This window comes from Ranitomeya variabilis, chromosome 2, assembly GCF_051348905.1.
Source record: "Ranitomeya variabilis isolate aRanVar5 chromosome 2, aRanVar5.hap1, whole genome shotgun sequence".
In the NCBI taxonomy this organism is placed as follows: Eukaryota; Metazoa; Chordata; class Amphibia; order Anura; family Dendrobatidae; genus Ranitomeya; species Ranitomeya variabilis.
Genome location: NC_135233.1, coordinates 184,514,577 through 184,532,467, shown reverse-complemented (window position 1 = coordinate 184,532,467; position 17,891 = coordinate 184,514,577).

The window sequence follows — 17,891 nt, the reverse complement described above, 5'->3', positions numbered from 1 at the left end:
ACAGAAAAATCTTTAAATGAGAAGGTGTGTCCAAACGTTTGGTCTGTACTGTATATATATATATATATATATATATATATATATATATATAATTTTTTTTTTTTTTTAAACCGTAAGGGATGTGGTTCATTGACCTGTTTTTTTCCATTTTGTAGAATCACAAACGAAAAACAGCATCTAAAAATATTTTTCAATACTTGATTGCATTTAAAATGATGGGTGGTAGGTACTGAGGGTTGGATACATTTGTTTAGAAAGTATTTATTCAAGCCTGTCCATATGTGCAGATTGGATTTTTGTTTGATTTTAAGAGAATCTCTGCAAACCCTAAAAACTCTTGATGTTTTTTTTATTTTTAGGGTAGATTTGTTCTTAAATCTGTATATAGTTCTCAGTTATTCCAAGTGTAGAAATTAACAGATTATTGTTGAAATCACTATTGTAATGCCCTTCTGGCATCTCAGAATTGGGCTAAATTGACTCTAAAAAGTGAAAATTTCTAATGCCTACCCTTAATGGTAGCATATTGTTGTCTCATGACCAGGTGATACCTGCCACAGTGACATTTTGTGCATAGTGTAACTGTGTGCTTTCCAAAAATAACATTGCATTCAAAATACGATATTAGTAACCGGGGCCCAAATAAGTTTGGTAATTAGATTGGTGACCCTTACGAGTTACCTTGCCCTCTTACCTGCTGTTTATAAAAGATGCCACTTAAGACTTACTCCATCCATAAAATACTCCTTAAATGTTTTCCTCTTGAACACTCACCTATACGAAGAATAATGTATCAATGATCCCTATTTGCCAAGCAAAGATTTATTCTAATGTTAGGATGCAGTCAGAAGACATTATTTAGGGAGAGCGGTAGTTGTCATCCAGCACATTCAGTAACGCAGGTCCTGTTGAAGAGAGATGTCTGCATATGTTCAACAACCACTGAAATCAGTGGATTTGACAGGAGCATACTAGTATGGAGAAACATATCAGAATTTGAAATGCAGAAGTGTTAACAATTCTGTATTCTTCTATTCTTGACCGATACGACCTGATACAGATAAAAGGGCAGTATGCATGGCGTCCACATTTCTGCCAATTACTCTTAATTTTTATGTTTAATCAAATAGTACTGATGATACAAATGGTTTCCTGTATGTTTTGTATGACATATTCCTCTTATTTATGTTTTGCACATTCTGCTCTAAACGTTGGAGCGTTGTATCATTTATTTCCCAATTTCTAATTTATAACATTTTATTACATTTAGATTTTATCTCCAATCTAAATTTCCCAGACCGAATAAGAAAAAAAAATGTGTGTCTGATGTTAAACTGGTACTGCTAGTGGCGTCTTATTATGGCTTACACCAGATCCCTAAGGCTTCACAGTAGTAATGTGGATAACTGTAGGGCATTTACTGCATTACTGAAATTATTCACAACTGCACTGCACCATTGTTACTTAAGTAATGTCACGGTCAACTAAGTATTACATTGTTCTTCACTTGATTACTCGTAAAACTGTAGGTAACAAAAAAATTCTGCTCAACCATGTATTCTTTATATTGGTTTCTAAGACAGATGGATGGCAACTTATATTGCCACCATTCCAGTTCACACATGGGTTTATCTGTCCCCGGACCGACATGTCTGCTGACGTATGCAGCAGTGTTTCCATCACTATGATTTGGTATTCATGCTAGAATTTCTAGAAAAGCCAGCTGACAAATCCTGCCATTTTTGTGCTCGTGGCCTAAATGTTGTTAACCATCAGCTAGAAAACTTTATACAATTTTTACTACCTGACCCAAGAAGGCAACTGAAGATTGTATGTGTTATTGCTTTTCACCATTTAAAAATATCAGTCTGCAGCTGCGCTTTTCATATAAGAATGGGCAGCCCCAGAATAGTGATTTTTCTAAATATCGCCTGTTAACAAAAGTGCTCAGTAGCAACCCTAAAGCCCTTTGGCTAGAACTTCTTTTGTGGGATCCTGGCATGCAGATCGGGAGCCCACAACCCTCTGAGGCCCTCTCGTAGTGAAAGAGCACGATCTCTGCCTTTTACCTGGCTGAGATGTAACTGATCAGTACCCTCGCTAATGATGCTACGGTTGAGTAACAGCTTAGTAAGGAACACAGCATTAGGATGCGGAAACATTAGTATTACTTTTCATCACATTTCTAAGTGATATTCTGAAAAATCACCAATCTGGTGCCGCTCCACATAGTGATAGGTAGTCTTTAAGGAATCTAATCTACACTGTGGCTAGCTTCATAAGAATCAAAGGGGTTTTAATCACATTATCCACTTTAATGATCCTTTTTATTTTTCAATTAAGTAATGCATCTTCATGTAGCACTTATAACAAAGACTTTTTGCTGGTAGCCTCATTGATTTGAATGAAATATAAGAGAAGTGAAAATATGTCATTGGAAATGTCTAATGAGGAAATATATAATCCTTTGGTAGTTATAGGGTTAACTGTGTTTGGTTACTATGGCTCTATGGAAACATTCTTCCCTATAATTATTCCTATGATGGAGATGGATAGTATCTCATTTGGATCCCTAATAAAGGTGTGAGATCAACCAATGAGACTCTGAGACCTTCTATGAGGTGCTCATTTCCACCAAAACATCAATCCACTTTGATGAAATGCACATGTCTACTTAATATTAATGGGGATGGACATTTATGTTATGTATATATATATATATATATATATATATATATATATATACACACACAAGGGGGTCTAAGGTGACGGGGGCCCGCTACTATTTCCAGAGCAGGTGGACTGTCATATATTGACCTTGTGCTGGGGCATTTTGCGGTCTGTGTCCACCCTTGAGAGACAGAATCTTTAAAAAAAAATACAGAAAATCACATTGTATGATTTTTACATAATTACACCTGTCCACAACCTCAAACAATCAACACTCCAAACTCCAATATGGTGAAGAGCTGTCGAAGGACACCAGAAACAAAATTGGAGCCCTGCACCAGGATGGGAAGACCGAATCAGCAATAGGCAAGCAGCTTGGTGTGAAATCAACTGTGGGAGCAATAATAAAAAAATGGAAGACCTACAAGACCACTGATAATCTCCCTCGATCTGGGTTTCCACGCAAGATCTCACCCCGTGAGGGTCAAAATAATAACAAGAACGGTGAGAAAAAATCCCAGAATCCCACGGGGGGACCTAGTGAATGACCTGCATAGAGAGCATTTCAAATATCCAGAAGAGTATTGAGAGATTGTCTGATGAAACCAAAGTAGAACTCTGTGGTAGAAACAAAACTCGTCGTGGTTTGAGGAGGCAGAATGCCGAGTTGCATCCAAAGAACACCATACCTACTGTGAAGCATGGGGGTGGCAACATCATGCTTTGGGGCTGTTACTCTGCAAAGGGACCAGGACGACTGATCCGTGTACATGAAAGAATGAATGGAGCCATGTATCGTGTGATTTTGAGTGCAAATCTCCTATCAGGAAGGGCATTGAAGATGAAATGTGGATGGGTCTTTCAGCATGATAATGATCCCAAGCACACGGCCAGGGCAACGAAAACCTTTGGGAGGGAGTTGAAAGTCCATGTTGCCAAGCGACAGGTCCAAAACATCACTGATCTAGAGGAGATCCGCATGGAGGAATGGGCCAACATACCACCAAAAGTGTGTGCCAACCTTGTGAAGACTTACAGAAAATGTTTGACCACTGTCATTGCCAACAAAGAATATATAACAAAATATTGAGATGAACTTTGGTTAATGACCAAATATTTATTTTCAACCATAATTTGCAAAATAAATCTTGCCAAATCAGACAAGGTGATTTTCTGGATTTGTTTTCTCATTTTGACTCTCATAGTTGTGGTCTACCTATGATGTCAGTTACAGGCCTCTCTCATCTTTTTAAGTGGGAGAACCTGCATAATTGGTGGCTGACTAAATACTTTTTTTCTTCACTGTATTTGGTACAGAAACCTTTGTGAGCAGGGGAACCTTGGCTGCCCTGCAGGATTTTAATTCATGATGGTGTAGTGTATTACTAAGGGTAATGTTTGAGAATGTTGCCCCAGCTCTCTTCAGGTCATTGACCAGGTCCTCCATGTAGTTCTGGGCTGATTCTTGACCATTCTCAGAATCATCCTAACCCCACAAGGCGAGATCTTGCATGGAGCCCCAGACCAAGTAAGATTGAATGTCATCTTTTGTTTCTTCCATTTTCTAATAATTGTACCAACAGTTCTCACCGAGCTGCTTGCCTTTTGTCCTGTAGCCCATCTCAGCCTTGTGCAAGTTTACAATGTTGTCCCTGGTATCCTTAGACAGCTCTTTGATCTTGGGCATGTTGGATAGGTTGTAGTGTGATTAATTATGTGGACAGGTGTCTGTTATACAGGTAACAAGTTAAAACAGGTGCAATTAATACAGGTAATGAGTGCAGAGTAGGAGGGCTTCTTAAAGAAAAAGTAACAAGTCTGTGAGAGGCAGAATTCTTGCTGGTTGGTAGATGATCAGATACTTATTTCATGCAATAAAATGCAATTTAATTATTTTAAAATCATAAAATGTGATTTTCTGTTTTCTGTATTTTTTTTATTTTTAGATTCTGTCTCAAAGTTGAAGTGTACCAATGATAAAAAATTACAGAACTCTTGCAACTCTTGTAGGTGGAAAAACTTGCAAATCGTCAGTATTTCAAATACTTATTTTCCCCACTGTGTATGTGCGTGCGTGCGTGTGTGTATGTATATATATATATATATATATATATATATATATATATATATATATATATATATATATATATACATATATATATATACATATATATATATATATATATATATATATATATATATATATATATATATATATATGTGTGTGCATCCACACATATACACACAAACCAGTATGTAATTTCCTAAATACTGGTTGGATGTAATACATAATGGATTATATTATGAAGTGAACATGGAGGTTTCAGTAAAACAAAGCAACTTCTCTGGCTTTCCTACAAAATTGTAGAAATCGTATTGTGGAAATGATGGTCAAAAATCCTCCCTCTGAAGAGCTAGACTGGACTATGGCATTTATTTTTTCTTGCATGGGGCATTTACTAGCCCTGTGATAGGGGGAACATAGGAATTTTGTTGTTTTATTGAATATCTAAAATCTATGCAAAATTCATTTCTTAGATGTGGATATAGTTATATCAAATTTTGTGAATTGTTACTCATTAAACCCATTTCTATGTAAAGTGAGTGATGCCTGATTCTGATGTTCCATGTTTACATTAATTATTGCTACTTGCACATATTTAGTGACTACATATATCAATGAGCAGCAGAACATGGTTAAGCTCTGCCTCTATCTTTATTTACACTGTGAACTACGTTTTTTTTTCTGGATAAGAAATAAATAGTCAATACTTCAGCTCCTATATTTATGCTTGAAAATTTGCTTAACAGCGAGTTATGCTGGAGCATTTAATAGCATGAACACTACCAGACCTCTCTTTTCCTATTCAGTCCAGTTTTACAACATTTCCGGTGTTTTGTAAGTAAAGTCTGACATTGCTATGGACGCACTGCGTAACAGTAGCATTAATCAATAAGTTTTTCAATGGAGCGATTGGGAATTAAGGAACTAGCAATCCATCTTAAAGGAATTTCCCAAGATAATAAATTATATGGATAGGGGCTAACTTACTGATCTCTCTGGGTACCCCAAGTGATCCTGAAAACGGAACTGAGTATTTGTACCTCTGCACTATTCATTGTCAATTGGACTGCAGAAATAGCGGAATACAGTATTTTGCAATTTATGACGAGTAGGGAAGAGTTGTGCATGCTTGACCTTCGCTTCATTTAGATAGCACTCTCAAGAACATTGTTCCTACAATCACTCTGGGTCCCAGAAGTTGGACTCCCAGTGATCAAGAAATCATCTCCTATCCTATGCATAGGGATAAATTAATATCTTGGGAAACCCATTTAGCTTAGTTGGAGATGTAGGAGTTGTTCCTCAATCAAAGATGATTTTAATGAACAGATCTTGGAATAATAATATGTTCCACAATTGGGTGTATTAAAAAAACTTTATTGAGCTAAGATAATCTTATAAATGTGCACCTACTATGTACTGTGTAATGGCCATGTCTGACTGTGCAGACTGGCCCAAATTCATGGTTAGCACATACACAGAAGTGAACAGGTATAATCCTTTAAAGCAAACCTGTCAGCAGGATTTTGCTAAGTAAACTACAGGCATTGTTAGGCATATACTGATTAAAATGATACTTGGGGTGACAAAATCCATCTTGTGGCTCTTGTGTAATCAGTGTTCGAAGTTTTCAGTTAATGTTGCGCCAGTGCTCCAGGGTAGGACTATAGGCAGAGTCTTATTTGTATGCTCTAGACCAGAGAAACCAAGGCATGACTTGCCCACAGAGAGAGACAGACAGACTGTTTGTGCTTCTGGGTGGCCTAGGGAAGGTCTTTCCTTGGTTTCTCTGTCATAGAGCACCGAGATAAAACCCTGCCCATAGTCCCACCCCGAAGCACGAAAAGCTCATTAACTGAAAACTTCTAACATTGATTACTGATTACTCAAAAAGAACAAGAGGGATTGCTTCACTCCAGGTATCATTTTAATCCATTTAACACTGCAAACCTGACAACGCCTGTAGTTTACTCGGCAAAATCTTGCTGACAGGTTCACTTTAAAGGATTATACCTGTTGACTTCTGTATGGGGAGGTGAGCAGTGCATGTGAAACTACAAATTACTGCTAGGGCCAATGCAACATGAGCAGGTGTCATGCACAGGTGCACCATACCTCCCAAACACGCACATGAGCCAACAGGTATCTGTTGACATGACACACCTTTTGTCTCTTGATATCTAAGCGAGCGGAGTTGGAATGATGTAAAATGGCCATTGTTATGACCTCCCTTCCTGTAAATAAAAAGTGATACTAAAGGAGAATGTGGAGGTTTGGAGAGTGTAATGGGAAGCCATGTGTGTGCATTTTGAATACACATACTGATGAGCAAAGAAGTATGCAGTTGAAAGCAGGCTGTGCGAAATGAGAATGATCTCAAGCGCTGAGGAGGAGGTAGCTGAAGCACCGCTATGATACTGCCTTTTCATTGCTCTTCCTTCTCTACTATTTCCGACTCTCAGCTGTCTGCTATACATGGCAGAAATGTGCTGAGATAACAGAAAGCCACGAGCCACATAACCACGGGTACCATCTCACAAATACATTGACACCTCAGAAAAATTAATTTCATTGGCTTTCATTCAATATGAATACAGGATATAAGAGACGTATACATAGAGAAGTGGAGAATGCTGAAAATGCAGCCAAGTATTATAAATCTCATTGTAGACTATTACACTTGGGTATATACACTCATGAATTTCCTAATAAATATATGCAGCCATAAGTGATACATACAATTAGCATTACATTAAAATGCAATAAGTAATAGAGACTTGTTGATGCTAATATATGTTAAAGACATTAAAGGTTGATGTTCAGTCCAGTGAGAATAGAAATCCTACATAGTCATATGCCTGATTATAGCACCATGGACCTGAAATTACTTGTATTGAAAGGTAACTTCAAATCTCAGAGAGACAGGAGAATTTGGGAGTATAAATTTATGACAACCTTTGACACACTCAGTGCAGGAATGCATGTGTTGCATGGATTTATGTCTTTTTTACATCAATTAAGGAATTTGCACTTCAGACCATGTGTGGTCATCATAACAGAACCAGACCCCAATCAGAGGACAACAAAACATTCACTCCTAATCTAGGAACTGTTCCAATATTTATGGACACAACGTTTTTTCACATCACTCTCCCATAATGACAGTTCTGTACTGTGTTGTGTATAAATATGTGATTCTTCAGATGCTGTATTATGAATTATGATGAAGAGACTTGAGTAGTCTCGAAAGCTTGCAATTTGTTACCATCTTTTCAGTTAGCCATTAAAAGGTATCAACCACTGAGGACTCTCAATTCTAAATATTTTTCTACAAAGTCAAAAAAAATTTCAAGTAAAGTTTACAAAATAGCTAAGTGCACAAAAAATTATATAAGTATGAAAATAAACAACACAAGACAGTTGTAAGCATACTATAGGACGAAGCCTCCTAACCCACATCACGCTTTACCAATGTATTGATTTTCTTATTTTCTATATGTATCAAAGTTGAATGTGCAACTAAATCAAGGGCCTGTAAAAGCCAAATGATGAAAAGCTTTTAATGAAACCAAATTGTAAAAATTATTTTTAGCCCCAAACATGCAAAAATGTGCCAAAAGAGAACAACCCCTTTAAGCCTTCTGTAATCTTGCCTACTGTAATTGGTGGAAATTATTTTGTTTGGTAAAACTACTAAGTCATGTATTTTATCGTGGCAATCATATTTATTAAATAGCAAGAGAATATCATAAGGATAGTGGAAGCCTACATATCTACACTCGTTCTCTCCATTGTCTGTCTTCTAGACATGTCAAAAGAATTTGCCTCATTTGAAAGCTTTGTAGTTTTCTAAATTGGGATGTAAGGCTGGTTTCACACTTGCGTTTTGATCTGCAGCGTTTTTTAAAAAAACGCATGTGGTGAAAAAATGCATGTAAACGCGTGCAAACGCTGCGTTTTTTAGACGCATGCGTTTTTGCGCCCAAAAAAAAAGCGGGAAAACGCGGCGTTTTCCCGCGTTTACATGCGTTTTTTCCCGCGTTTGCGTTTTTGAAACGCATGCTGAGAAGTGTGTGACAGCTGCCAATCATCAAAATCAACTAGAAAACACACTATTAATAGAATTAGCGAGGGATAGGGTTAGGATCCCTAGGGTTAGGGTTAGGGGTAGCTTTTTATTAGAATGTCCTGGTCACCAGGTCACTGATAAGCCACCCCCCACCATCAAGGTGATAAAAGGATCCAAACCCTACCCCTAACCCTAGGGATCCAAACCCTAACCCTAGGGATCCAAACCCTAACCCTAGGGATCCAAACCCTAACCCTTGGGATCCTAACCCTAGGGACCCTAACCCCTAAGGGTTAGGATCCTAACCCTAAGGGTTAGGGTTAGGATCCCTAGGGTTAGGATACCTAGGGTTACTAGGGATCCTAACCTTAGGGTTAGGATCCCTAGTAACCCTAGGGTTAGGGTTTTCTTGTTTTTTCTTGTGTTTAGGGTTAGGGTTTTCTTGTTTTTTCTTGTGTTTAGGGTTAGGGTTTTCTTGTGTTTTCTTGTGTTTTTCGGTAAAAACGCATGCGTTTTTAACGCAAACGCATGTGCTTAAAAACGCATGCGTTTACATAGACAGCAATGCATTTTTTTGCCGCGAATAAACGCATGCATTTTTTTGCGGCAAAAAAACGCCGCTAGAAATTACTACGTTGCATTTCTGCAAATGAATGCACGCGTCAAAAAACGCATGCGTTGCCGAAAACGCGTCAAAACGTACGCTAAAAAACGCGTGCGTTTTTTAATGTTAAGTATAGGAAGAAAAATGCATGCGTTTTTTAGCGCTAAAACGCTGCAGATCAAAATGCAAGTGTGAAACCAGCCTAAGAGGCATTGGTGCACTAAACATGAGACTATGCATCAGTCACATGATCTATAGCTGACACTGTAATATACTGAGCGATAATCATTTGCCGCTTCACATCTGCAGAATCTGGCTATTATTACTATTGCTGTTACAGAGGCACATAGATCGTGTATATTTATGAAACAGTTACCAGTTTCAAACTAGAAAACATGTGGGTACATCTATTGTGTCTCCTGATCAGTAATATAAATACATATACAGCGGGTGATAGAAGTATTCAACAAGTCACCAATTTTCTAAGTAAATATATTTCTAAAAGTGCTATTGACATGAAATTCTAACTAGATGTCGGTAACAACCCATCCAATCCACACAGGCAAAGAAATCAAATCATAGATTTCCTAAATTAAGTTATGTGTAATAATGAGAAATGACACAAGGAAAAAGTATTGAACACCCTTCCTGAAATTTATTTAATCGTACAAAAGCCTTTGGTGATGACAGCTTCCTGTATGGAGAAACTAGTGACCTGCATTGCTCAGGTGTGATTATGGCCCATTCTTCCACACAAACACTCTTCAAATCCTGAAGGTTCCATGGGCTCCTTCTATAAACTTTTCGCTTTAGCTCCTTCCATAATTTTTTTGTTGAATAAAAGTCAGGTGATTGGCTAGGCCATTCTAGCAGCTTTATTTTCTTTCTGTGAAACCAACAGAAAATTTCCTTGGCTGTGTGTGTGCAGATTTTTTTTAAGAATGTCTTTTTACATTTGTCCATTCAACTTTTCTTCAATCATATGAAGTTTGCCAGTGCTGTATGCTGAAAAGAGCCCTACACCATGATGTTCCCATTTACAAACTTTACTGTTGGCCTGGTATTTTGGGGGTAATATGCAGTGCCTTTTGACCTCCAAGCATGGTGTGTATTACGACATTGAAATAATTCAATTTTAGTCTCATATGACTATATTCTCCAGGTATTTAACAGGCTTTTCTAATTGTTGTTGAGCAAACTTTAAACGAGCTTGAACATGCTTTTTGTTCAGCAATGGACATTGGCGTGATGAGCGTAAATACACACCATGATTGTTGAGTGCATTACTTATAATTTTCTTTGAAACAATGGAAATTGCTGATTCCAGGTATTTCTGTACCTCTCCTCAAATGGTCTTTAGTAGTGATGAGTGAATATACTCGTTACTCGAGATTTCTCTAGCACGCTCGGGTGTCCTCCGAGTATTTTTAGTGGTCGGAGATTTAGTTTTCATCGCCGCAGCTGAATGATTTACAGCTGTTAGCCAGCATAAGTACATGTGGGGGTTGCCTGGTTGCTAGGAAATCCCCACATGTAATAAAGCTGGCTAAGAGATGTGAATCATTCAGCTGAGGTGAGGAAAACTAAATCTCTGAGCACTAAAAAATACTCGGTCACCCGAGCGTGCTCGAGAAATCTCGAGTAACGAGTACCGTATATACTCGAGTATTAAGCAGAGATTTTCAGCCCATTTGTTAGGGCTGAAAGTCCCCCTCTCGGCTTATACTCAAGTCATACCCAGGGGAGGGGGAGGGGGAGCGGGGGCTGTCTAATATTACTCAACTGCTGCTGGCGCGGTCCATGCAGGTCCCTGGTTCTCCCGCTGCCTCAGCTTCCTGTACTGAGCGGTCACATGGTACCGCTCATTACAGTAATGAATATGCGGCTCCACCTCTCATAGGGGTGGAGCCACATATTCATTACTGTAATGAGCGGTACCATGTGACTGCTCAATACAGGAAGAAGCTGCGGCGCCGGGGAACCACGGACTGCACCGCGCCAGGAGCAGGTGAGTATAATGGGGAGGGGGAGCGCTGCGCGATATTCACCTCTCCTCGTTCAAGCCGCTGCTCCGTCTTCAGCGTCATCTGCAGTGACGCTCAGGTCAGAGGGCACGATGTGCATGTCCTCTGCCTGAACGTCAGTGCAGAAGACGCTGAAGATGGAGCGGCGGCCGGAAAGAGGAGAGATAAATATTGAAAGTGCCGGGGGCCTGAGCGACGAGAGGTATGTGATTTTTTTTTTATCATCGCAGCAACCGCAAATGGGGCAAGTGTCTGTATGGAGCATCTTATGGGGCTATAATCAACGTTTGTGCAGGATTATATGGGGCAAATATCTTTATGGAGCATCTTATGGGACCATAATTAACATTTGTGCAGCACTTTATGGTAAATATCTCTATGGAGCATCTTATGGGGCCATAATCAACATCTGTGCAGCATTATATTGGGCAAGTGTGTCTATGGAGCATCTTATGGGACCATTATTAACCTTTATGCAGGATTATATGGGGCATATTTTAATATGGAGCATCTTATGGGGCCCATCATAAACTGTATGGAGCATTATATGGGGCTCCTGATTCAATATAGATATTCAAAAACACTTAACCTACTGATGTCTCAAATAATTTTACTTTTATTGGTATCTATTTTTACTTTTTAAATTTACCGGTAGCTGCTGCATATCCCACCCTAGGCGTATACTCGAATCATTAAGTTTTCCCAGTTTTTTGTTGCAAAATTAGGGGGGTCGGCTTATGCTCGGGTCGGCTTATACTCTAGTATATACGGTATATTCGGTCATCACTAGTCTTTAGCTCTTTGACAACTGTTCTGATGATTTTTTCACTCCTGTGTCTGAAATCCTGTGGGGAGCACCTAGTCATGGCTGGTTTTTGGTGAAATGATGTTCTTTCTGCTTCTGATTATGGCCCTAACAGTGCTCTCTGGAGCCTTCAGTACTTTGGAAATTCTTCTGTAACCAATGCCATCAGTATATTTTGCGACAATAAGGTTGTGAAGGACTTGAGATAGCTCACTAGTTTTACCCATCATGGGAGGTTTCTTGTGTGGCACCTTGGTAATAAGACCCCTTTTTATAGGCCATCGGTTGAACCAGCTGATATTTTTCACTAAGTGTCATGATTGCTTTTTACTGATAGATTTCAGCTGAAGTCATGACTTTCTGTGGCTTTTTTGCACTTCTTTCTTCATGTGTTCAGTATTTTTCCCCTGTGTCACTACTCATTGCTACACATAACTTAAAGGGTTTTTCTTGTCAAATTTATAAGTTTGCAGTCACTCAGTGTAACTGCAGACTTATGAATCCCCCATTGCAAGTACTGTGCACTGCAGGAATCCACTGTTTTCTGAGCCAGGATTGGAGGGTATGTATGTGTTGTACATATTCCCGGGCCAAGGCCCATCAAGTGGGCATGGTCTCACTCCGTACACTTGTGTTGAGCGATGTCTTGCCCGTCTAATGATCTGGCCGACTAGAGGCCTAATAGTTATGGAAGCAAGGCCATACCCACTGGCTGGGAATTTTTATAACGCATACATACCATCCGGTCCCAGCTCAGAAACCGGTGAATCTCCGCAAGGCACAGTGTGTACACTGGGGGGATTCATAAGTTTGCAGACATCCATTTGGACAGGACAACCCTTAAATTTATCATCTAAGGCTGGTTTCACACTTGCATTGCTGTGGATGGCAGCATACTTACTCCTTGCTTTCTCCGCCCAGGCTCCGCCTACTGCCGCCTGCATCCAGTGTACCTATTTTTAACATAGGGTACTCGGGGACATGTGTTGTATGCGGATGTGTCCGCATGTGGCGATTTGAGGTGTGCGGCCAGCGCATGTCCCTGCGTACCTATTGTTAAAGGTCGGGACACAGGTGGCAGTAGGCGGAGCTTCATGGAGGAAGCAAGGAGGAAGTACGTTGCCATACCAGAGCACAGCAACGCAAGTGTGAAACCAGCCTAAGGTTTGATCTTGTTGCCTGTGTGGACTGGATGGATTCTTACCAACATCTGGTGAGAATATCATGTCAGTAGCACCTTTAGAAATATGTTCAGGTGGAAAATTGGTGACATGTTCAATGCTCATTTCACCCGCTATGTGTGTGTATATATATATATATATATATATATATATATATATATATATATATATATATATATATATATATATATATATATACATACATATATGTATAAACATGTAACTAGACATGAGTGATTTATAGGGATTCAAAAAGAATTTGATAGACTTGGGCATTTACCTATCTCCTGCAGACTGACCTAGACAAGGTTCAAACAAAAGTTTATGTCCATAAAATGGATTTTCCGACACTCTAATATTGCCTTTTAAAGCTATTAACAAATGGTGAGCGCTTCATTTTAGAACCAATGGAAAACATTGTAAAGTATCCGCTGCTTATCATATTACCAATTAGTTTGTTGTAAAGAAGACCAAAAAAAACAAAATGTGCAGTTTCTCCTGGCCATCAATCAGGTTTTGTTTCATCTACCTAGCAATTTTTTTCACTGTTTTATACTGTACCCTACAGATTTGTATGCTATATAAAAATCTGTGTTATTCATCATGTTAGTTTCCCCTTCTAGCTGTCCCATCACTTTGGGATAATTCATGGACATGAAAAAACACATTGGCTTATTATTATGATAGGAAAGTTGCAGTTATGTGTTCTTTGTTTAGAGGCAACCACTATTGTTGTCTTTGAATAATAGAAAATAAATGATCTGGCCATCTTTTACCATGTCCCTTGTTTGTGGCTATTTTGCAGGAAGATCCACTTTGTAGTTGTTTTTTTGCTTGGAACCAGTGACATTATTGAGATGTCATTCTATCATTTCTAGTTCACAGATAGGTCACATATTTATATAAAATCGTAACTTTTCAAAATGACTGCATATATGGGATATGCATCAAACGTTACACATGTACTAAAGCGGGAAAACAAGAAAACATCTGTGTTCTGTAAACACCTCACATACTGTACAATGTTGTGTGTCCATCTGAGACGAATCTTACTTGTACATACTTGGTGTTGTTTAGATGATATAGCATGCTGCTGACTAAAGACAATGGTTTTTAGTTACCTTTCAGATAAAGAATCACTTTAATACTGTGTCTTTAGACATTTTTTATATTCATATTGCTTATATTTCTGTTTTCTATAAAAAAGAAAAACAAAAAAACACAACACAATCTGATCAGTTTGTGCCCTATGAGAACCCTGAACAGACTGGTTATGCAGTCATGAACGACTGCAGCAGCATGTACTGTAGTATAACCCATATGTCACATTTTTACTAATTTATGTATATTTTTTAAGATGCATTCAAGATTCATTGCTGATTGCATTGTGAAAAGAAAAAAAAATTGCAATTTTTCATCATCTCTTTGTTATGTGTACTGTGTTAAAACTTTGACAGGCACTGGGAAGATGTAATGTGGTTTGTCTGGTCGTGTAGATGTAGGTAGTTTATGGTCCTAAGGAAATGACTGCTCTGTTTCTTCCATGATGACTTGGATGTGTAATGGTTATATAGCTATTGCTTAATAAAATATTTAAAAAAGGAAATTAAGTGTGCATCTTGTATAGTCTTATACTAATACAGTTAAAACACAGTTGTAAACTCTTAATTTCTAGGTCATGCATCTTGTTACTGAGGGTATGTACGTGCCCGTGATCCTGAATAGCAATGGTTTGGATGCAGCTCTCCTGCACTGCGTCCATACTGCTGCATTCTAGATTACAAGCACAGTAGATGGGATTTATAGAAACGCCACGCCCACTGTGTTTCTGATGCTGCGTAAACTCAGCCGTGGTGCGGGTTTACAAGCCGCATCATGTCAAGTATCCACTGCGTAGTCTCACCCATAGCTGTTCATTACATACAGTAGATCCGCACGGCTCACTGAATACATGCGGACTTACCTGCTTGACTAGAAAGCAGCGATAACACACTGCGTCCAACACGCTGCTGTATCCTGATGGTGGGAGCGCAGCCCTGGAAATGGATAACACACTGCGTCCAACATGCTGCTATATCTTGATGGTGGGAGCGCAGCCTCAGGGACAGCACTGGGAACAGATAACACACTGCATCCGACACACTGCTGTATCCTGATGGAGGGAGCGCAGCCTCAGGGACAGCACTGGGAACAGATAACACACTGCGTCCGACATACTGCTGTATCCTGATGGTGGGAGCACAGCCTCAGGGACAGCACTGGGAACAGATAACACACTGCGTCTAACATGCTGCCGTATCCTGATGGTGGGAGCGCAGCCTCAGGGACAGCACTGGCAACAGATAACACACTGCGTCCGACACACTGCTGTATCCTGATGGTGGGAGTGCAGCCTCAGGGACAGCACTGGGAACAGATAACACACTGCATCCGACACACTGCCATATCCTGATGGTGGGAGCGCAGCCTCAGGGACAGCACTGGGAACAGATAACACACTGCGTCCGACGCTGCTGTATCCTGATAGTGGGAGCGCAGCCTCAGGGGCAGCATTGGGAACAGATAACACACTGTGTCTGACACACTGCTGTATCCTGATGGAGGGAGCGCAGCCTCAGGGACAGCACTTTGAACAGATAACACACTGCGTCCGACACACTGCTGTATACTGATGGTGGGAGCACAGCCTCAGGGACAGCACTGGGAACAGATAACACACTGTGCCCGATGTTGTGAATTCCGTCTGGGCTCCCTCTGGTAGCCTTTAGCGATACTGCGGGTCTGTAGCAGGGCTCAGTTGTCTCATTTCCTGCTATGACTGGTCCCTATTTAATTCCACCTGGACCTTCACTTGTTGCCTGCTGTCGGTGTATTCAGTCCTGTTTCTGAGAGCTCCTGAATATTCCTTGTGACCAGTCTCCTGCTGGAGAAGTTAAGTTTGTTTGTTCATTTTGCTCATTATTTCCTTGAAAACGTTTCTCTGTATATGATGAGTTCAGTCCAGCTTGCTTATATGTGATTTTTCGCTTGCTGGTTAGTTCTGGGGTGCAGAGTGCTCCCCTCACATCGTGAGTCGGTGTGGGGGTTCTTGTATTCTCTGCGTGGTTTATTTTTGATAGTTTTTGTACTGACCGCACAGACTCCTATCTATTTTCAGTCTATCTAGTGTTAGCGGGCCTCATTTGCTGAACCTGTTTCATTTCTACGTTTGTCTTTTCCCCTTAACTCACCGTTATTATTTGTGGGGGGCTGACTATAACTTTGGGGTTATTTCTCTGAGGCTAGTGAGGTCTTTGCTTTCTCTCTAAGGGTAGTCAGTTTCTCAGGCTGTGAACGAGGCGTCTAGGATTTTAGGAACGCTCCACAGCTGCCTTCAGTGTTTGTGGATAGGATCAGGATTGCGGTCAGTATAGCTTCCACATCCCCAGAACTTGTCCTATATTCTGGTCATATGTGTCAGGTCAGTTTTGAGATCCTACCACCGGATCATAACAGTACAGCAGGCCAAAAAGTGTTAATGCAGCAGAAGAGGGAGAAGAGAAATTCTGAAGTCTTTTTTTTTTTTTCCTCTGCACTGTGTTTAGTTTCTCTCCTCCCCTTAATCTCTGGGTGGTTCTGAACTCAGCTGCAGATATGGACATTCAGAGTCTGTCTTCTAGTGTGGACCATCTCACTGCAAGGGTACAGGGCATTCCGGATTATGTAGTCCGCAGTCCTTTGTCAGAGCCTAAAATACCAATTCCTGAGCTTTTCTCCGGACATAGATCTAGGTTTTTGAACTTTAAGAATAATTGTAAGTTATTCCTTTCTCTGAGACCTCGCTCCTCTGGTGACTCTGTTCAGCAAGTTAAAATTGTTATTTCTTTGTTGCGTGGTGACCCCCAAGATTGGGCATTCTCTCTGGCGCCAGGAGATCCTTCATTACTAAATGTGGATGCGTTTTTTCTGGCGCTTGGAGTGCTTTATGAGGAACCAAATTTGGTAGACCAAGCTGAGAAGGTTTTGCTGGCTCTCTCTCAGGGTCAGGATGAAGCAGAGATTTACTGTCAGAAGTTTAGGAAGTGGTCTGTGCTCACTCAATGGAATGAGTGCGCCCTGGCGGCGATTTTCAGAAAGGGTCTTTCTGAAGCCCTTAAAGATGTTATGGTGGGTTTCCCCACGCCTGCGGGTCTGAATGAGTCAATGTCTTTGGCCATTCAGATTGATCGGCATTTGCGGGAGCGCAAACCTGTGCGCCATCTGGCGGTAATTTCTGAGCAAAAGCCTGAGCCTATGCAATGCGACAGGATTCTGACCAGAGTTGAACGGCAAAACCACAGACGTCAGAATGGGTTGTGCTTTTACTGTGGTGATTCTGCTCATGTTATCTCAGAGTGTTCTAAGCGCACAAAAAGATTCACCAAGTCTGTCACCATTGGTACTGTACAACCTAAATTCATTTTGTCTGTTACTCTGATTTGCTCTTTGTCATCC